At 33.6% G+C, this 22,612-nt stretch overlaps 1 long non-coding RNA gene across 1 annotated transcript; it reads left to right on the top strand.

The window, feature by feature from the left end:
- The first annotated feature begins 713 nt into the window (after nucleotides 1-713).
- LOC141559433 (uncharacterized) lies at nucleotides 714-21,534 on the top strand. The gene is made up of 3 exons (XR_012487412.1): nucleotides 714-848; nucleotides 14,890-15,034; nucleotides 21,488-21,534. It is a non-coding gene; the product is annotated as an uncharacterized LOC141559433 (long non-coding RNA).
- The last annotated feature ends 1,078 nt before the right edge of the window (nucleotides 21,535-22,612 follow it).

Raw genomic sequence — 22,612 nt, 5'->3', positions numbered from 1 at the left:
ATTGAAGATTGAAGGAAGTAGAATTCTGATGGCCAGAGGCAGTCTGAAAAGAAACACATGTACTTGAGGTAAAGCTCTTGGGAAATCTGGGCGTCTATTGGCTGGGTCGAGGGACACCCTGAGAGATAAGCCCTCCTAAATTTATTTTTGGTGTAGACTGATATCTACCCCAATGATAAAGGACTTTTCCTGAGGAGGCTCTCAGGTGGTTGCAGGGGCGAGAGGGTAACAAAGGACCTCTACTGACATCTGGACCAGGTCCAAGGTAGTATAGAAGCAGTCCAACAATTTGTATCAGGAAGTTAGCTAGGGAATTCAAGACTGGGATGAACTTACCAGATATAAAAGGGAAGAAAACTGGGAGGATGTACATCCCAGGACTATTCGGGTATATCAGAATTAAATCTGTATGTAAAAGGTGAAAATAGAGCTTTGCATTTGTCTGTGTGTGTATGTCTGCTTTGCATTGCTTTAATTCTGTGTTTAAAAAGTTAGCAAGCTCATAAGAGATAAGATTTCAGCCTCTGTGTTATAGTCTTAGAAAAATATCAGGCTGAAAATGGGAATTGGAAAATAGTAATTCTTTCAGAGTGACTCAGAATGTATTGGTCTTAGAATTTGGGAAATAGTTTTGGGCTTCTTAAGAAAAGAAAACCTTTTTTTTCTCTTTTTCTTGCTCTGCTTCTGGCAGTGGCTTTGCAGGAAGGGGGAGAGAAGGAAAAAAAATTGATTGAAAATCTGGAAAGTTTTGAGAAAATAGAAGAACAGTGGCTATCACTCCTGTAAACAAGGATCCCTGTCACTAATAACTCAGGCTTGTGGATTCCTGCCAGAGAAAAAATCTCAAGGTAAAGCAAGGATTGGTGCCTAACTTTCCTGGCTTACTAAAGAAAAGAAGTTTGAATGGAATATCTAGGTAGATTTTAAGAAATTTCACAAATTAAAGTACTGGCTAATTTTAAAATAACTTTAAATTTGTATATGTGTTAAGATTGGAAACAATAAATTGTAGATATTTGAAGGGAGGAATAAAAATAGAGTAAGAGAGGTAAATAGCTGAACCCAGGGGCTCTCTGACCTGGTGGATCTGTGGGATAACTAGGGATACTTCTAAAAAAGAAAAAAAAATTTCCAGGAGAAGAAAGAAAAATCATTATTAGCAAGTTTGCTTTCATGAAATTAGAGAACAGAAAGTTTAAGAAAGTTAAACTGGGTAATTGTTTGTCTGCAACATTTGATTAAGAGTTTTGGGAACTTACTATATTTTAAAGAGATACTATAATTTTGAAATTGGGGGAAATAATTTTATGCCCTGCACATGTTATATTAAGAGAATAAAATTGTTCGAATATTGTGGCCTTTACAACTGAAGAGAACAACTTTTTTAATTATTATTTTTATTATTTATTCAAATTAAAATATAGGTTATTAAACAAAATGCCAGTAGCTCACCTTAGGGGGGATCGTGTCTCTATCTCCCTACTTAAATGGTATGTTGCTTTCTAGAAGTATTGGGTAATTTGTAAACTATGTTGCAAGTTTTATGAAATTTGGTTCAAAATTAATTGTGAATTTTGAAGTTTAAAGTTTAAAAAAAGTGATTTAAAAACAAGGGAAAAAGAGATTGATTTACAAAAGCAATTAATAGTTTAAATGGAGCATCTAGTCAGAAGGATTATTGGTTTGGAAGTGTGTAAAGAATGTCAGAGGTTTGAGCAAGTAGGCATTGGGAGGAGAGAGACAGAGAGATGAGACAGGAGAATGAAGGTGATTTAAGAAGAATTGATTAGTAGAAGCAAATGATTTCAAGAAGAAATCAGTGGGGAAAAGAAGGAAGTGGTTGGAAAAGGTAGTCACAGAGAGCTGGCTGTGAGAGCAGCAGTGGAAAGCTGCAGCCATTTTTGGCTGAAGAAAACAAACTGATTTAAAGGGACAGGCTGCTCTTACAAGATGTTAATTGAGTGAATATTTGTTTCTTTAGATACATAATGGTTATGAATATTAAAGAATATGATCAGAAATGTGATATATATAGTTTGAAAGGATTATTTCAAAAAAAGCTTAATTGATGTTTTCAAGAACTTTTCAGATTTTTATGTGAAAAATAGGAAGTTTTAATTAACTGTATTGATGCCAATTATCTGAAAGGGACTCCAAGAATAATACTTTTTGCCTTCTTCCTTTTGAAAATGTTTTTGTTGTGCACAATATGTAGTTTAGGATTTTCTGTGTATTGGGCATATTAAAAGCAAAATGCTTAGTATAGTATTCAACTTATTCAAGTTCAACAATTACTTGGGTATGTAAGAATTGTGTGAATTTTCTGGGATAAATATCTTACTGTTACTGATATAAATAAGGTCATGGTAAATAACTGTTTGGGATTTATCTGAAACTTTGGAGATAAAATTCTTTGGGCTTATAATTAATATTTGGGAGTTTTAAAGTTCCACTCTCTTATGTTGTTTTAACTGCTTATGTTATGTTATAGTTATGTTCTTGCATTTTTTTTCCTCCTGTGACTGATTTCTATGATCAGAACAATAATTAATAGAAACTATTAATGCAATTCAATTATGTCATACCTTGTTGTTTCCAGTCTGGTTATATGTAATCATTATATCCTAAATACTTAGGCAAATGAGTATTTATCCTGGTCATCTATCTGTTACTGGATATTTGTGTCTATGGATATTCAGGGTTTTTTTTTAATGTTTCTAAATAATGAGAGGACAATTAGCACAATGATCTATGAAACCTAACTGCTACTTATTGGGACTATAGCCATCTGCCTATCCAGTGAAGCAAACTTGTTCCTTCACATAGGAACGGTTGGCCAATCTATAGAAGTCTCCCCACATGTTGTTGCAGTTCCAGACTGTTCTAATCTTTATCTGTTAGATTTGGGTTTTTTTGTTCACATTACAGCTATATTGACCTGCTTTTGAGGACCTGGATCAGCCCATTGATCATTGTCAATACACCATACTCATTTCTCTGCTTGGACTGAGAGCTAATTCTCCCCCCCTTATTATCATGAAGCAGTTTTTTGAATGAGAGACCATCATTCATGCTTCTGATGTAATTTGGACTGATATGGGGGACCTGGGAATGGTTGATGAATGACTGTTAAACCCTGACTTAGTCATCTATTACTGTGTGTTTAAGATTTGGGATGGAAATTGTTAAAATTGGTAACTTGCTGTTAAGGAAGTTAAAATATGTTTATAATATCTATGTTCACTCAAGAACATGTAATTGAGGGATTTTTTTTTTTTTTTTTTTTTTTTTTAGGAAACTCCTCCTGTACTAGTCCGTTATGTATAGGAACTTTAATTCACTCTTGGGATTTATATGTGGGATGGTTATTTGATTATTTACTTTGTTTTTAGATGATTCCTTTCCATGAGAAAAAAAAAAAAAAAGGAGAAAGAGAGAGAGGAAGAGATAGGGAACTAGGGAAACTGGTGGATTTTTCTCAAAATACCTAAAAGAGTGGGAACCCTTAGTTTTCTGTTCACTTTGCCTTAGGTACTTCTGCCCCACCCCCTATATCACCAGTTCAGATTGAATTGGAAGTCCTTAAGTAGTCCTTTTTGTTTTTACTCTGCTTTAGCTTTGAAATCCCTTATTCTGTGGGAATTGCTCTGGCAGACTATCCTCTGATTGCCTGTTTTTAGGAAATCTCCAAGATATAGACACCTGTCTTGGGACTGGCAGTCTCCAGCCCTGTAACCTCAGTTTCTTAATTGGTATCTCAGCATTTTCAATAACATTGCAGTTTTGAGATTAATCCTTTAAAGTTCGGGGTTTGCCTGACTTGATGGTCTAACTGTGCATGCTCTGATAGCGCTGCTCAGAAATCTGTATTCTAGTAGCAGCCCTGTCCGTCCCTTGGGGTGGGGAGAGGTGGAGCTACTCCAAGCCTCACTCTTCTCCCCTGGAGTGGGGTGCCCCTCTGAATGGGTAGCATGACTGTCTCGAGCTCTGCTACTCCCTATATAAGCAGAGACTGAGTTAAGTGCACAAATGACTAAAGACAACTTAACACAGTGAACTGTCCATCTCAAACTGGATTCTCTGGCTGAGATGAGGGCCTTTGTATTGCTGATAACTCTGGGGTTGTTAGGAAGAGACTTGCCCTTGCCATAAGTCCTTGCATTTTGTAGTTTCATTTTGATTTATTTACTTCACTTTGAGTTGGCCAAAATTATGGTGCTGAGGCCTCCCAGGTATCTAAGGGAGGTAATTTAAAAATTCAAATATTCAGAAGGAGAGTGTGTAATGTGCCTCAGTTTCCCTAGATTGTCATCTTTGTCAATTTATCTTTGTATTTTTATGTCTGCCAAATGTCAATCTATTTCTAAGACAGTTGGTGGAAGCTAATTTTTATGGTATGAACTTATTGCAATCAGTAGTATTACCCTGTTGCCACTATGTCTACTCTGTAAAATTACATTAATAACCAGAATAGTTCATTGGTCCCTATCAAAATATTGCATACAGAAGATGCTATTAAAATGATGATTACTCAGAGAAAAGACTGGAATGTATTAGAGAGGGATGATCTTGATGGTGAAATTGATAAGCAATGTGTAGATATGTTAACTGATTTTGAACAGTGTATAAGTTCTTCATAGAAATATGATAAAAATCATTTACATATTACAAGGGAGGAGTTGTGGGGGATAGAGAGAAATAAAGTGAAGAACTTACAGGAATGTATGAATTCTTTTTCTGCATTTTATTTTCATTATTTCTGTGTTTCCCCTATGATATGTGCAGGCCCATGTTTACTTGAGCCTTGGCCAGCTATAACCATATTTACTTAACCTGAGCTGATGACATTTATCAGTATTTGACATTTATCGATAGTCTATTATCTGGACCACTATCTGCTTGATTAAGCCTGAAGGCCTGATTTTCTGTTTCCTAGAAATCAGGAGATTTGGGGGAAACAGAAACCTTCCATTCCATTCTCTCCAAATAGCTACAACCAATTAGATGCCTCCCCCTCCCCTTCTCAGTGTTCTCTTACTTTTGATGTTATCTCTTGTATAAAAGCTATGTATCTTCACTACTTCTTTAGCCCTCCTACCAAGAGAATTGCTCCAGAACTATCTGAAGTTCCATAAAAATGTCAGCTCTTATAGCTAGCATTTTGAGGACCAAATCACAACAGAAACTTAAACATGCACAATATCAATTATTTTGATCAATAATTAATATTTTTAGGCTTAGTCACTACCTTGTGGACTTACGAGGATTGCAATCATTACTGGCTGGCAAGGGAATAAATCCAATTTATACCTTGGCTTGACAAAAGACATGAAACTTAAATGAGTTGTTCCATATAGTGCAGAACCAAATTTTCTCTCTGGTCCATATAGAAAAATATACCAGAGAGCCTAATTGAGATGGCACTTGCTTATACACATGTTCTCTAAGCATTTTCTTCATATATTGAAACATGCCTCTACTCCCTCACAAGATTTAGAATGGGAAGATACCTCAGAGTTTGTGTTATTCAACCTATTAGTTCTACATATAACAAAGCCTAGCCTCTCTGAAGCAGAGAAATTAAGTGATTTGTCCAACACTTCAGAGCTAATCAATGGCAGTGCTGGGATTTTTACCCAGATCTAATGTTCTAAATTCAGACTCTTGGTAAAATACTGTAAGCCTAAATTCTATTACACAGAAAAGTGAATTCATCATATGAAGTTACTGAAAGTTTGGGAGGGAGGAGGAGGAAACCAGAAGATTTGGGATCTCAGATTTAATTATTGTTATGGTATTAATTGGTATTAATTACTGATAAATTGCTATGGATCTGCCTTTTTGAAACTTTCATCCATCACTCTTAGTACCATTATCTGAGGGCAACAGAATAAGATCCTTCTTCCCATGATTGTCCTTCAGATGAATCATAGGTATCATGTTCTCCTAAATCCCTTCTTCATGTTAAACATTCTTGGTTCCTTTAATTATTTTTTAAAATCTTTATTTATATCTTATTTTATATAACCTACATTTTTCTAATGTACAATCATCTCTTTTAACAAAGAATTAAAAAGGAGAAAAAACAATTCAACAAAATTAAACCAACATATCTGAAAAGTTTGCATTGTGTGTAGTGTTGCATACTCATCATCTTTCACCTCAATAGAGAAGGGGCAGGAAAGTGCCTTTTATATCTCTTTTTTTTCAGGCTTGCTTTCTCAATCACCATCTCATCTTGCTCTTCCATTTATATTACATTATTGTTTTTCTGATTCTATTTTCATTTTGCTTTGGTTCATGTAACTCTTTTTATGTTTCTCTATGGTCAAACTATTCCTCGTTTCTAGGTACATTCATGTACCATAATTTATTTATCCATTGCTTAATGAATGAGCATCTACTTAGTCACTACCAAAAAAAATGTCGTTGTAAACATTTTAGAGAATATGAAGTTTTTCTTTTTGTCACTGACCCCCTTAGGATATAGTAGGTATTTAATAAGTATTTAGGTCCAAAAATAAATTCTCTGGTTCAAAGGTCATAGAATTCATTTTGTTCACATAATTCTCAATTATTTTCCAGAATTATAGGAGTAAAGTGCAGTTCCACCAACAATGCATCAATATGGCTACTGTTCTACAACATCTCCAATATTGATGTCTTTTAACATCTTTTTTTTTTTTTCATTTAGCATCTTTGACAATTTTCTGGCTTTGAAGTAAAAATTCAGATTTGCTCTGATTTTTCTTTCCATCATTAGAAGCAATCTGGAACATTCATTCAAATAGATATTAACACTTTTACATTCCTCTTATGAAAATTCTTTATTTATATTCTTTTACCATTTACTTATGATATAGGTTTTATCTGTTTCTATTAGTTCCCAATTATATGTCTTAGATATTATTCCGGTATTAGACACAAAGATTTTCCCAGTCAACTACTAACTTTCTTATCCTGATTTCATTAATCTGTTGATACAAAAGTGTTTTTTTTTTTTAATTTCATGTAACTGAAATTATCTCTTTTGTATTTTATGACTGTCTCTATCCTTTGTGTAGGAATTTGCCTTCTATCCATAATTGTGAAAAATATTGATTTCATTGACTTCTAATTTTAAATGTTATAATCTTTAATATTCAAGTCATATACATTTTGAGATTTTGTAATGGTTTATGGTATAAGATGTTGGTCTATACCTAACTTCTATCAAACTGATTTTCAGTTTTCCCAGAAATTCACTTTAAAAAAGGAATTCTTTCCTTAGTATTTTATGTTTAGGAACTTATTAAACACTGGGTTATTAATAGTAATTATTTCTAATTCTTCCTTTTTTAGTCTGTTTTACTGATTTATTTTTCTATTTTAAAATTAGTCTCAAATAATTTTAGTTACAGCTTTTTAATAATATTTTTGTTATTTTCCTTGATATTCTAGATCTTTTGTTTATTCAAATGAATTATGTTAACTATTTTGTATAACTCTATAGAGTATAACCTTCATGGTTTTATTGTTATAGCTCTAATAGTCATGTCATTTTTGTTATACTAACACAGCCCAACTATTAGCACTGAATATTCTTCCAAATATTTAAATTACTTTTTATTTATTCAAGGAACATTTTAAACTGTTTCTATGCAGGTAATAAGTGTACTTTGGTAGATTGACTCTCAAATATTTTGTGAATTTTGTAGTTATTTTAAATGGGGCTTCCCTTTTTATTATTCTTTCTTTGATTTTATTATTGTTTTATATTAATGTCATTGTTTTTTGTGAGTTTATTTTGTAACATTACTTAAGCATAGATATTGTCTCAATTTTCTTTTTTGCTGCTTCATTGGAATTTTCTAAGTAAACCATCATGTCATCAGCAAATAGTTTTGTTACTTCTTTGCCTACTTTTATGCTTTTAATTTTTTTCTCTTCTCTTAGTGCTTAGCTTTTCTAGAACAATGACAAATAACAACAGCAAAAAGGGGAATCTTTGAATCACTTCCAAACTTAACTGGAAAGTTTCTAGTATTTTTGTTTGCATATAATGTTAACTTTTAGTTTTACATTAATATCTTTAATCACATTGTTAAAAATAATCATCCTCTGCCTCTTCTTTATATGGTTGGTTGTTTTTTTAGCATAATTTAGTACTATAATTTGTCAAAGATTTTTTCTGCATTTTTTTATCTTTGAAGTGACTCTACTATGGTATGATCTCATGATGTTGATCATCTTGTTCTGCAATTTGCCAAAGTCTTTCCTAAAATATGGTGCACAGAATTGAACACAGTGCTCTGAGCATGGTCTAAGTATTTCAATATTTTAATAGATCTGTGATTTCATCAAAAGGAACATAAATTGCCATCTCTCCATGCCTTCTTCACCTGTGTGATACTTGAACAAATTTTTAAATAAATTTTCCATTAAAAACTGCCTCAATTTCCTCAACATATTGGAAATTTTCTTGGACTTTAGCACAGTTTAGAAGTCCTTCTTCTTCATCAAATACACACAGACTCCCTTTGTATGTCCTTTTCCTTCCTGGGTCTTTAAAAAAACTAGCATATTTGTCTGTTTGGCATAAGGCTTGGCCCCTTAAAAGCGGGTTTTGCACATTTTATTGGACTTTTAGCATAATTTAGAAGTCCCTCTTCTACTTCAGATCCATACGTACTTCCTCTACATGTCTTTTTCCCGTGTATGTGTGCACATGTGTGTGTGAGTGTGTGTATGTATGTGTGGTACAAGGTATGGGCTCCTTAAAGTGGGCTTTGTAAAATCTATTGAACTTTTACCATGGTTTAGAAGTCCCTCTTCTTCCTCAAATACCAACTACATCTGCATGTTCTATTCCCTCCTCAGATTTTAAAAATAAAAAGACTGGTTTGTCTGTTTAGGTCAAGGCTTTGTCTCTTAAAAGTGAGGTTTGGAAATTTTTGTTCATGTTATATTAATACCTGCACAACACTAAGATGCCCATCTGTTAAACCCTTCTGTTCCTATAATACTAGTTCATCTTTTTTTACTTATCACATTTCTTAACTGATATATTTATGGCGTGACAGGCAGAATGGCATGGTACATAAGAAGTCCACCTTCAAGTCAGAAAGCTTTTATTTCAAGTCTTGGTTATTTGATCATAAACAAGACACATGATCTTAGAGTGCCTCTAGGAAACATTTTAATATCATAAGTTATAGATTAGTCGTCTACCTTTGTGGGTTAAGGGAATTTCCACAATGGAAATTTCCCATAATGATGATATCATAGATGATAGATAGATGGCTAGATAGATAGATAGATAAATATCTATTGACATAAACATAGATATATACATACATATGCCAAATCTTCCTACAAATCACCATCAGCAATTTGTGACAACCTGGAAATTATGTCTTTCTTAATGAAGCTTTTGATGGTAATTTTTGACAAATATTTTGATATGTTGTATGTTTATAGCCTAACCCTGATATGCTGTTCCTATTTACAGTTATCTGGTCATATCATCCTGATACTTGTGGAGTTACATTTTTTTAAAAGAAGTATAGAACATTATACCTATTTCTACTTAATTTGAACTTGTTTGATTCGATACATCATTCTAGCCTATCATGTTTTGGGATCCTTTCTATGCTTTTCATATTAGATATAGTCTTCCCAATTTGGGGTCAAAATTTCATAAATATGCCATTTGTGTTTTGATTCAAGATATCAATAAAGATGTTGAAGCATAGACAGCCATGTGTCCAAAAGAGAGAAAGAAGAGAATGAGAGCAGAAGTCCCTTCTGATGAATTCTACTAAATGGGTAATTCTTGCTGATTAGTGGCCAATCCTCTCAGGAACAAGATCCACCACCATCACGACCACTATGTCACAGTGAGCAAGAAAAAAAAAAAAATAAGGATATTGTTTAATCATTCCAAAGTCTAAGTCCTTCAGGGATGAACCACATGTACCACCAGAAGTGGCCAAGGAATCAAACTCAGCTCCATGCATGATCTTTGGCGTACATTCTAAGGAGGGTAATCTACTGGGTTTCTCCAATTACCATCATTGTAATAAGATGAAGGAAATTGAGCTCAAAGAGGAAAAGTGATTTGCCCAAAGGTAATGATGATGATGAAGAGGAGGAGGAGAAGGATATTGATGATGATAACAACAACTAACACTTTTTTTTTTAACATAGCACTTTAAGGATTGCAGAGTACATTATGTTATCTTGTTAGATAACCCTTGGAGATGGGTGCTAATATCATCACCATCTTACTAGAAGGAAACTGAGGAAAATAGGTTGAGTGAGTTGCCCAATGTCAAACATAATCATAGATAGCTTTTATATAGCACTTTAAGGTTTGCAAATATATACATGTGTATTTTATATGTAAAATATGATATATGAGTATATAATATAGAACTATATTAAATTATAATGTTGATTTGTTTTATATTTATCTACAGTTATTAAATTAAAATTTACTGTTACTTGAAGACCTCACAGGTAAGCTTGGTAAAACTGGTTTAAACACTGCAAAGGACAGTGCTGGAGAGTTCTCTGAGGCCTTGGGAATTAGGAGAGACTAGCAGTAGTGAAATAAAATCTAATGATTATATATTATTTGATCATCACAATAACTCTGGAAGATAGCTATTATTAGTCCCATTTTGTAGATGAGAAAACCAGAGGCAGACAGGCTAAGTGACTTGTCCAAGTCACACAGTTAGCATCTGAGAAAGCACTTGAACTCAACTTCTCCCAACTCCAACATCTTATCCACTATACTAGGTAACTGCCCAGAGAGGCCTAGGGTCTAGCAGCAAAGAGAAATGTGTAGAGATATCAAAAGCTGAGATGGAAAAAAATCTGCAAAGCAGTGGCAATCAGCCAAAAGCAAAAGAAAAAGTAGGAATAATCTATGGGAGAGAAGATAGAGATTAAGATAATCCATTATCCCTACAGGTACCTTGGAGCAGAAGACAGAATGATCCTACCAGTTGTACCCATCTCCACAAGGACTGAAGGAAGCTCCAAGAAAAGATTTATTTTCCTCCCAGTCTCTGTCTATTAAAAAAATACTATAATAACACTCTGCTTTTTCTTTGCCCAAATATTTTCCAGTAACCCAAATTAAATCTCAACCACAAAGAGACCAGGAGTTAGACAGTGATAAATGTAAATGTAAATTAAGGCAGAAACCTTTCCCTAAATATTAGGAACTTTTCTAATTGAGATTCAGAATGTTTGTGGTTTCATATCTTTTTTTTAATATTTTAATAGTTTTTATTTACCAGATATATGCATGGGTAATTTTACAACAATGACAATTGCCAAAGCTTTTGTTCTAATTTTTTCCCTCTTTCCCCCACCCCAGATGGCAGGTTGACCAATACATGTTAAATATGTTAGAGTATAAATTAAATACAATATATGTATACATGTTGTGGTTTCATTTCTAAACTTTTTATTTAATATAAACTCCCTGAATCAGGAGAGCAAAGAATCATATGAAACTGAGGCACCATTATATTATCCCTTTTCTTAAAATTAACAAAAAAATTTTAAAAAGTAAGATAATTTTTGTAACTGTGTTAAAGTAGTATAGGATCATGTAACTACTATTACAAACATAGTATTAAGTAGCAAGTCCTCAAAGTAGCAAATATTCAAACTCACATCTTCTCTACCCATATCCAATGATCTCTCCAATATTCCATGCTCTCTCATCACTTCAATTTGACAAATGGCTGGTGTGTACTTACTTGTGAAAAGCACTGTTCTAGAACTAAATTGGAACAGAAGGTTTTACAAGGGTCAATGTTGAAAAATTACCCATACGTATATCTTGTAAATAAAAAGCTGTAATGATAATAAAAAAGAAAACAACAAAGTTTTTTTTAAATTTCTGTTTAATATTTCTCTTCAAATAACTTACAAACATGTAAAAGTAAATCTTATTATTTAAACTTTTAAAAATTATTAAGTAATATATTATTTTCCCAATTACATGTAAAGAAGGTTTTGAACATTTATTTTTGGAAGGTTAAATTCTAAATTTTTTTCTTCCTCCCTTAACTCATGCCACTTTTCCCTCCAAAGCCATATGGGTCCAGTGGCCAGATACAGATCAAAATGACTGGAGATAGCCCTAAATGCAGATGGAGACCTTAGCCTTTTTAAAATGAGGTTTTTCCCAGATTTCAATTTGAGACAACCACCTAATCAGTGATTAAAACTAGGTAAGACATGAGACCAAGAATGGCCTCATTTACTTGAGGGGAAAAAAAAATCAATTTAGGAGGGTCAGACCCTTAGTTTCTGACCAAAACAAAAATGTTCTTAGCCACACAGGATCTGAACAATGACTAACTGGGACCCATCAATGAGAACCAGAATAATTTGGGTTTAAGTTCTGGTCCTTAAATTTATGTGCTAGATTTCTTTCTTAAGGATCAGACCTTAAAACAGCATCCCTTACTTTGAGCTCAGCTTTCCCACATTGCCCAGAAAGTGGAATCCTCTCCCAAACTCCCTTCTATTTTCTAATTCAGACCCTCTGACAGTCCTTCCACCACATGCCTTTTCTCAAGCCTCTCCTAATTCCCAACTTACTGGGTGAGTGGCAATAACAGGCACACCCGGGGGCTCGTCACACTTGCCCACCTTTTCTTAACTCTTCCATTTGTTCTGCTGCCTTCTTCTCATAACAGACTAATGGCTCATGTCCCTCCCTGGGGCAATTGCTGTCTAGACTTCAGGTTTCAATTACAACAACAACTATAACCAAAAAAAAAAAAAAAAGGAAAGCAACCTTAGGATACTTATCCAGATATAGAAGTAGGTCATAGGAACTAGGGGGGCCCACACAAAGTCTAGGTTCAAAACAAAGGATATCAGAAGTCTTCTCAGAAATGGTAACCACTGCCTAGATTGCAGTTAGTTATCTTGAAATAAGGTTCCTGTGTTCTATAAATGTGTCAATCCTGTGCTTTTGAATTACTTTATTTTATCTTTTCCTTTACTATTTGGCACAGTCTTAAAGACACACACACATACACACACAAAAAAAATTTTTGTGTCTCATGAACTAAGATTGGTATGAACTCTAAGAACCAGAGCTTCAGAAAAGAAGCTGAATAAAGTAGGAGAGCAGTTACAAAGATGACCTTTGAAAGAGTAAGGAAGGCTGAAACTAGAGACATCTGTGTAATATTCTCTCTAAAATGTAATATTCTCTGTTGAGGTTTTCTTGGGCTCTCTGGAGGCAGAGTTTCAGTTCAGTAATCACCACAAATACAGCCAAGTGTTAAAAGTCCAAATCCTTTATTGTCTCCTTCAAAGTCTTGTCTCCTTCACTTGGGGGTCGGCTAGTTTTTCTGGAGGTCTTCCGGATCTTGGTTTCAGTGGAGAAGTGAAGGAGGAGAACCTGCCACCACTTCTCTGTCTTCCCTAGTCCTGATTCTGGCTGAGTTTATCCGAGCTTATATGCTCTCTTACCAAAGGTGTGAATCGTGTAGAACTATAGTAAGCACTAAGTACATGTACTGAACTAGAGAACTGTTAAGCACCATGCTAAACAACCATTGTCTCTATCAATTCCACTAACTTAGCACCTTGTTTCAAGTTCTGGTCCATAACACATTTGAGATTTGATCTACATCCTATTTCTGTTGTTCCTATCTGAGCTACAATAGTAGCATTGCAAGTCAATGTTTAAATGGGAAAATGACTTTAAAATTCCAAAATAGAAGGCCAGGAGTGCATTTTTCACTTCTGAGATCAAGGAGTTGCCCTCCCTTCATCATACCCATCCCACAGCACTGGAAACAGAATCTTCCAGCTCCAAGTCACTGGAGGTGACACTGGATAAGGAGTTTTAATGGGGAAGGACTTAAAGTTTTTGGGAAAGATGGAGATAATAACTCTAGAATACCATAGAACATGAAGTTCAGTAGTAAAAAAAGATTAAGTATTAGAGGAAATCCTTAGGGACTCTTAAAATAACTTTCCAGTTACTCCCTTCTTTGCTTTCCAAGAGTGCCAGAGGAAAAAACACCTGCTTATATCCCCACTGTTGTCAACTATTATATAGATGGTGATGGTAGTATAGATGTAGATGGTGATGTAGATGTAGATGTAGACATAGAAACAGATATGGATGTAAATGTAGAAAGATATAGATATAAATGTAGACATAGATATAAGTGTAGACAGATAGATATAGATGTAGACACAGACAAAGATGTAGATATAGATGGTAATGGTAATATAGATATAGATATTTACCCTTTGGGGTACCCAAATAGCAGAGTGGATAGAGTGCCTGCTCTGGAGCCAGGAGGACCGGAATTTGAACTCTACCTCAATCACTTCCTAGCTCTGTGACCCTGGGCAAGTCATTTAACCTTATTTGCTTCAACTTCCTCATCTCTAAAATAAGCTAGAAAAGGAAATAACAAATCACTCCAATATCTTTGCCAAGAAAACTCCAAGGAGGGTCACAAAGAGATGGACATGACTAATCGACAAAACAGCAATATAGAACAGTTTAATATTGGCAAAGTGCTTTACAAATGTTATTTTATCTTCTCATCAACTCTGGGAAGTGACTGTCTTTTAATATCTCCATTTTATAGACAATAAAGCAGAAGCAAAGAAAAGAGACATGATTTGTTTAGGTCACATGGCTAATAAGTATCTAAGGATGCATTTGAACTCAAGTCTTCCTGTTTCCAGACCTAGCTACTTAACTACCTGTTGTTATTATTGTTGTTTGTCCTTTGTTCTCAAAGAGGACCATGACATCAGGGAGGTGATGGCATGACATGTAAGTGAATTGGATTTAAATTATGAAGAGTTGTGCAAAGTAACCTGCCTCACTTTCTCTTCCAGAACCATCTGAATCCAGTGGCCAGGTACAGTTGAGGATGACTAGAAATAGTCCTGGATGCAGTAGGAGACCTTGATCTTTTAAAGCTCAAGTCTTTAACAAATCTCAGTTTAACTGAAGCAACACCCATTCAGTGATTAAAGCTAGGTAAGAACTGTGAATACTTCATAACCTAGCTCTAGGACCAAAAAGGAACTATATCCAAAAGGCAGAAAGAGATAGAGCCATGCAGATTTTTATCACAGAAGTTTCCTTCAAATATTTTTCCCAATTAAACATGGTCTATATTATGATGTTTTCACAGGGGAAATCCTGGATGTAAGCAATTTGTGAGGTCCACAAAAATTAAGTCTAGTTTATATAAATCCAAAGCTGTGACTCTTTTAGTAGGTCTTTGAGTAACTGAAGAATTGAATATTTGTTTGTAATTTGAAAGAAAGACAAACTTGGCTTCTTCTAGGAATTTTGACACAGAATCTGGTTTAAGGGAGTAGACATTTTCATAATTTGGTGGTCCAGGAAGAAACCCCAAATATCAGTTTGAGGAAGAAGGAAAAAAGATTAGGGCAATCTTAAACCATGGGAGCAAAGAGGAAAAGATAATTCCTGTGGATTCTGAGTCACTCAACTGGAACAGCATATTTCATATGTAAAGAATATGCATAAATTACGTATATATAATTCAAATACTATGTATACTTCAACAAAGTTGATTACGTAGATGTATATTAAGCACACTGACACAGAGAGTTGGATTCAGAGCAGGAACCCCTGGGTTGAAGTCCTAACCCTGAAATATGTGATCCTCTGCAAGACAGTTTTTCAATGTCTCAGACATAACTCTGTAAAACTTGCATAGTAGCTGCCTATCTGCACCACTAGAGGAAGTTCCTCCTTAGAAATTCCATATGCTGATGAAATCATATTTTTTTAAAATACCATATATAAGTTTATGATACAAATATGGTGTTAATACCTAAACCAGGAAAAGCCAAAACAGAGAAAAAAAAATTATTGACCTAATGAAGTCATATAAAAATTTAAATAAAATATTAGCAAAGAGATTCCAGTAATTTATCAGTGAGTGAGATTTATATAGCAAGAATTCAGGGCTGGTTCATTTCAGGAAAATTTCTGGCTTATTGACCATATCAATAAGAAAACTAATAGAAATCATATGATGATCTCAATAGATACAGAAAAAGCTTTTGACAATATAGAGCATCCATTTCTATTAAAAACACTAGAGAATGGGGCAGTTAGATGGTGTAGTGGATAGAGCACCAGCCCTGAAGTCAGGAGAACCTAAGTTCAAATCTGGTCTCAGATACTTAATACTTACTATCTGTGTGACCCTGGGCAAGTCACTTAATCCCAATTGCCTTAGCAAAAAAACAAAAACAAAAACTAGAGAACATAGAAATAAATGGAGTTTTCCTTAAAATGATAAGAAACATCTATCTAAAGCCATCAGCAAACATTATATGTAATAGGAATAAACTAGGAAACATTCCCAATAAAATCAGGAGTGAAACAAGATTGTTCAGTATTGTACTAGAAATGTCAGCTTTAGCAATAAGAAAAGAAAAAAGAAATAGAATAAATTAGAACAGGCAATTAGGAAACAAAACTATCACTCTTTGCAAATGATACGATGGTATACTTAGAGAATTCTAAAGAACTAACCAAAAAACTACCTGAAATAATTAACAACTTTAGGAAAAGTTGCAGGATATAAAATAAGTACACATAAATCATCAGCCTTTCTATATATTGCCAACAAAGCACAGCAGCAAGAAATAGAAAGAGAAATTGCATTTTAACTAACTGTAGACAATATAATAAATTTGGGAGTGTACCTGCCAAGACAAATCCAAGAACTATATGAACACATTATCAAATGCTTTTTATAGAAATAAAGTAAGATCTAAACAATTGGAAAATATAAATTGCTCATGAATAGGACAAAGTAATATAATAAAAAATGACAATTCTATCTAAATTAGTTCATTTATTCTATGCCATAGTGATCAAATTGCCAAAAAAAAAAAATTATTTTATAGAACTAGAAAAAAATAATAAAATTCACTTGGAAGAATTAAAGGTTAAGAATATCAAAGGAATCAATTTTTAAAAAATGCAAAGGAAGGTGGCCTAGCTATATCAGACCTAAAACCCTATTATAAAATGGCAATTATCAAAACTATTTGGTACTAGCTAAGAAATAGAATGGTAGAATATGTTAGGTACACAAGACACAATAGTCGATGATTATAGTAATCCCCTGTTTCATAAACCCAAAGACTCTAGCTCTGAGATAAGAATGCACTATTTGACAAAAATTGCTGGGAAAACTGGAAAATAGTATAACAGGAACTATGCATAGATCAATTATGAAGGTAAGATAAAAATGGGCTCAAAATTTAGAAATAAATAGTTATGCTATAAGCAAATTAGGAGATCAAAGTATAGTTTACATATCAGATCTTTGGAGAAGGGAGGAATTTATGACCAAACAAGAAATATAGAACATTATAAAATGCAAAATGAACAATTTTCCTTACATTAAATTAAAAACTTTTTGCACAAACAAAATCAATGCAGCCAAGATTAGAAGGAAATATGAAAACTAGAAAACAGTTTTTACAGCTAATATTACTGATAACAGCCTTATTTCTAAAATATATAGAGCACTGAGTCAAATTTACAGGAAAAATGATCAACGGATATGAACAGACAATTTTCATATGAGGAAATTTAAACCATTTCTAGGCATATGAAAAATGCTCTAAATCACTACTGATTAAGGAATTCCAAATAAAAACAACTCTGAAATACCACCTCACACCTATCAGATTAATTAAGATTAATCTGATTAACTAAGATAATGAAAAGATAATGAATAAATGTTGGAGGGGATGTGGAAAAACTGGGACACTAATACATTGGTGGAGTTGTGAATTGTTCCAGCCATTCTGAACAATTTTAACTACATCCAAAGGTTTATAAAGTCATGCATACCCTTTGATTCAGATTTGTAACTACTAAGTCTGTATTCTAAAGAGACTGTAAAAGAGGAGAAAGGACTCACATGAGCAAAATTGTTTGTGGCAATTCTTTTCCTGGGGACAAGGAATTGGGAATTGAAGGAATATCCATCAATTAAGGAATGGCTGAATAAGTTATGGTATATGAATGTAATAGAATATTATTGTTCTATAAGAAATGATGATGAACAAGGTGATTTCGGGAAAGCCTTGAAAGACTTACATGAACTTTTGCTAAGTGAAATGAATAGAACCAAGAGAACATTGTGCACAGTAACAACAAAACTGTGTAATGATCAACTTTGATAGACTTCTTCTCAGCAATACAGTGATCCAAAATAATTCTAATAGGCTTGGGATGAAAAATGTTATCTGCATCCAGAGAAAGAACTCTGGAGATGGAATGAGGATTGAAGCATACTATTTTCATCTTTTTTCTTTCTTTCTTTCTCATGTTTTTTCTTTTTTTGTTCTGATTTTTCTTTCACAACATGACTCATGAAAATATGTTAAAAATTAATGTACATGTAAAATTTTTATCAGATTGCTTGCTTTCTTGGGGAGAGAGAAAAAAGAATGAGGAAGAAAAAAAATTGAAACTCAAAATCTTACAAAAATAAATGTTGAAAACTATCTTACATGTAATGTAAAAAATAAAATACATTAATTTTTTTTGGAAAAAAAAAGTGATAAAATGCAAAAAAGCCAAAAGATATATAAAGAAATGCAATAGGTACTAGGGATACAATGACAAGACAAAACATTCCATACCTTCAAGATGCTTAGTTTCTATTTCTATTAAAGTGTAGTGAAGATGTATACAAGTACTTCCTATGGAGCTGAACATGAATATGAACTTTTTCAGTGGTATATGTGTCCTGTCTCCTTCTTAAAAGATATATGCTGCTTTTTGGTACTTGTACCAACGTGTGGACCAAGGCTAGACTTCTGGTTATATCTCGCAGAAATCTTGAAAAATCTTCTCCTTTTGGAAGACTGAATCAAATTTTCTATTTGATCTAGAACTTTTAGCTTTACCATCTGATAAAGCACTTCTATCATCATTCAATCCTTACCTGACCCCCCCCAAAAGAAAGATCCTAAAAAATGGGTGCTACCCAACTTCTCAACAACTTCATAAGCTTGAAAGTTCCTAAGACAATGTTAGTCACCCAATTAGAGACACTCCTATAGCTACATCACTTCTCATGACCATGGGAAGGATGATTCAGAAGGTGAAGGAACAAAAGAGTTGTCCATGAGAAGATATAGGTCTAAACCTTGTGAATTACTCAGAAAGTGCAGGTCTGAGGATAAAGTCAAATGCCTGTTCAGTAGTCCCACAAAGTTATCTTTATCACTACCCTCAGGAGAATATAAGACAACTAAGTGGCACAGAGCACAGAACACTAATGTTGAGTCAGGAAAATTCATTTTTCTGAGTTGAAATCTGACCTTAGACACTTACTAGCTGTGTGTGACCCTGGCAAATCACTTAACTCTATTTACCTCAGTTTCCTCAATTGTAAAATCAGTTAGATTAAGAAATGACAAACCACTCCAGTATCTCTGTCCAAAAAAATCTCAAACAGGGTCACAGACTCAGACATAACTGAAAAACAATATCCAGGAGAATATAATGGGCAGGATGGTTTCTTTTAATTTGTAAATATCTATTCATTCAAATATGTCTTTTTTGTTTTAAAATTTTCTTTTGTGATGGAGAAAATAGATAACTGCCGTATACCCAATATCTACTTTAAACACTGAATACTTTTCCAATATGCATCCTGCCTAATCCTTTTTAGAAAGACCATGACCCTTAAGCTTTGGTTTTTATGTTTTTTAGAATTTCACTCCAGAACAGGGTTATAATGAGCCAGAAATACAGAAAAATGCTGATCCTTTTCTTCAGGATCAGGACATCTTCATTCTTCCCTGAGTGAGTCTGGAAACAGAGACCTTTGGAGGCAAAGGTTTCCTGAGTCACAGATCTAAAAGAGAAAGTATGGTATAATGCTTCTAGCCATGGGTTTAAATCCTAATTCTGATACTTCTTAACTGTGTAATTATACACACCATTTAAATTCTCTGAATCTCAGTTTCTTTATGTATAAAATTATATGGTGATAACTACATAAATTAAGTCTACATAAACTGCTTCTTTTTAAGCAAACACTGTTGGCCCATGTTGAATCAACCCCTAGGTCTTTTTTACTTAGCTTTTCTACCTTGGACTTACAGAGTCAAGTTTTTAAACCCAATTGCAGGATTTTATACTATGCTCATTAAATTTCACCTTTAAAATGATCATTCTGACTTGTTGAGATCTTTGTGAACAGAATTCTGCCATTCAGTCAGTGTATTAGCTGTGTTATCTGCAAATTTCATAAGAATGTCTTCTTTTTTGTTGTTATTGAGTCGTTTCATTTGTATCCAACTTTTTATGGTCCTATTTCAGTTTTTCTTGGCAAAAATACTGTAGTTATTTGCCATTTTCTTTTCCAAATCATTTTACATATAAGGAAACTGAGTCTAAACCAGGCATTCCATCTCCTGCACCTCTTACCTCCCCTTCCATGTCTTCATCCAATTTATTTATAAAAATATTGAAAAAAAACCAGGCCAATGAAAAACATTAAAGCAACCATCAGAGATCTTTCTCCAAATTGAGACTTTTCTCCTTTAATCAACATTTTTTGATCCATTAACTAATACACCCTCATTTCTCCAAATTGTTCACAAGGATATCCACAAAATGCCTTGTTGAAATCAGGGTACATTGTATCTGTCATTCCTCTGGCCTACCACATGAGGATAATTTTGCTATCTAATAACCCTATCTAAAAGTGAAATAACATATGAAGTTGGTCCAAGATGAAATTCATATTACTACCATTTGCAAGTAATGAAAAGATTCCTAAGTGTTTTGACCTTATGCTATAGAGTGTATACAAAATCAGGGAAGTAGACCTCATTATTGACCCCTGGAGTTTTTCCTCTAGAACAGGGGTTCTCAAACTATGGCCCTCGGGCCAGATGTGGCCTGCTGAGGATGTTATGTGGCCCACTGGGTTATGGCACCTATGCCCAGTAGTAGGAAATCTTGGAATTTTAGAATTGAAGAGGTTTTAGAGATCATTCAAATCACATCAGTTCAATTCAACAGTTCCAAAACTTTTGCTAGGTTTTGGTGATATAAGAACAAAAATGAAAAATTCCTGAGCTCAGGGAGGAACTAGGGCTATAATATACATACAGATAAGTAAATTTCAGGTTATTTGAGAAAGAAGAGAACATTAAAAACTAGAATTATCAAAAAAAAAAAAAAGGTTTTAGTTGTATGTAAAGCACACTTTTACAAACTGAATCTCAATTTAATTTTTTCTGAGGAAGCTAGAGACTGAGCTAAGCCCTGTGTTAGAGGTTAAAATATAATTATAAATGTCCACTAATCAGTTCTCCACAGAAATGAAATATCTTTAGTATAACTTACTTTTCAGTTTAATTTGCATTATTATTAACAATTTCTCCATCATTTTCTTATATCTAGAAATCAACAAAAGAATAAATCAACCGCAATTTGTGACCTGAACGGACATATATGAATTGATGTAAAGTGAAGTTAACAGAATCAGAAGAACATTTTATGTAGCAATAGCAATATTGTTTGATGAAGAACTATGAATGACTTGGCAATTCTCAGCAATACAATGATCCAAAACAATTCCAAAGGATGAAGCATATTATCTTGCCTCCAGAGAAAGAACTGATTTTGTTTGGATATAAATTGAATCATGCTATTTTTTACTATCTTTTTAAAATTTTTATTCCATACTTCTTGTATAAACTGGCTAATATGGAAATGTTTTACATAACTGCACATATATAACCATTTCTGATTGCCCACCATCTCAGGAAGGGTATTAAAAAAAGTGACAGAATTTGGAACTCAAAACTTTACATAAATATTCTTTAAAATGCTATAGCAAGGAGAATCAATAAAAATGTATTTTGACATTAAAAAATTAAAGTGATGGAGATAATGTTATAATGCTAATGCAGATTAAATTTTGAGAGTGTCTTGTACAACTTTTTTCTCTGGAATTGGTTGTTAAACATTTACCAGCACACACCTCATAGATGGCACTGAGTTCCCCTCCAGTACTACTGAGTTTTCCTCAGCTAAAAAAGATTTTAAGTGGAGGGAGTTTTAAAAGTAACTACCTGAAGTGCCATGCTAAACATTAGAAAGAAGTGAGAATACACATATATTGTATCTAGGTTATACTGTAACACATGTAAAATGTATGGGCTTGCTTGTCATCTAGGGGAGGGAGTAGAGGGAAGGAGGGGAAAATTTGGAAAAATGAATACAAGGGATAATGTTATAAAAAAAATTACTCATGCATATGTACTGTCAAAAAAATTTATAATTATAAAATTAATAAAAAAAAAAACAAAAAAAGAAAGAAAGAAAGAAGTGAGAACAAATGTATATTGGACATCGTGAAGCCCTCATTCAGGCCATAATGGATAGAATGGTGATCTTTGAGACAGGGAATCCTTGTATTCAAAGCCCTGTACAGACCCTTCCTAGCAAAGTGATTCTTAAAACCTCTTCTGTAAAATGAGGGGCTTGAAGTTAGTGACCTCTAAAGTTTCTATTGTTCCAAAT

The sequence above is a fragment of the Sminthopsis crassicaudata genome, chromosome 3 (assembly GCF_048593235.1).
Source record: "Sminthopsis crassicaudata isolate SCR6 chromosome 3, ASM4859323v1, whole genome shotgun sequence".
In the NCBI taxonomy this organism is placed as follows: Eukaryota; Metazoa; Chordata; class Mammalia; order Dasyuromorphia; family Dasyuridae; genus Sminthopsis; species Sminthopsis crassicaudata.
Note: the sequence above shows the minus strand (reverse complement) of the source record. Positions and strands in the feature narration are given on the sequence as shown.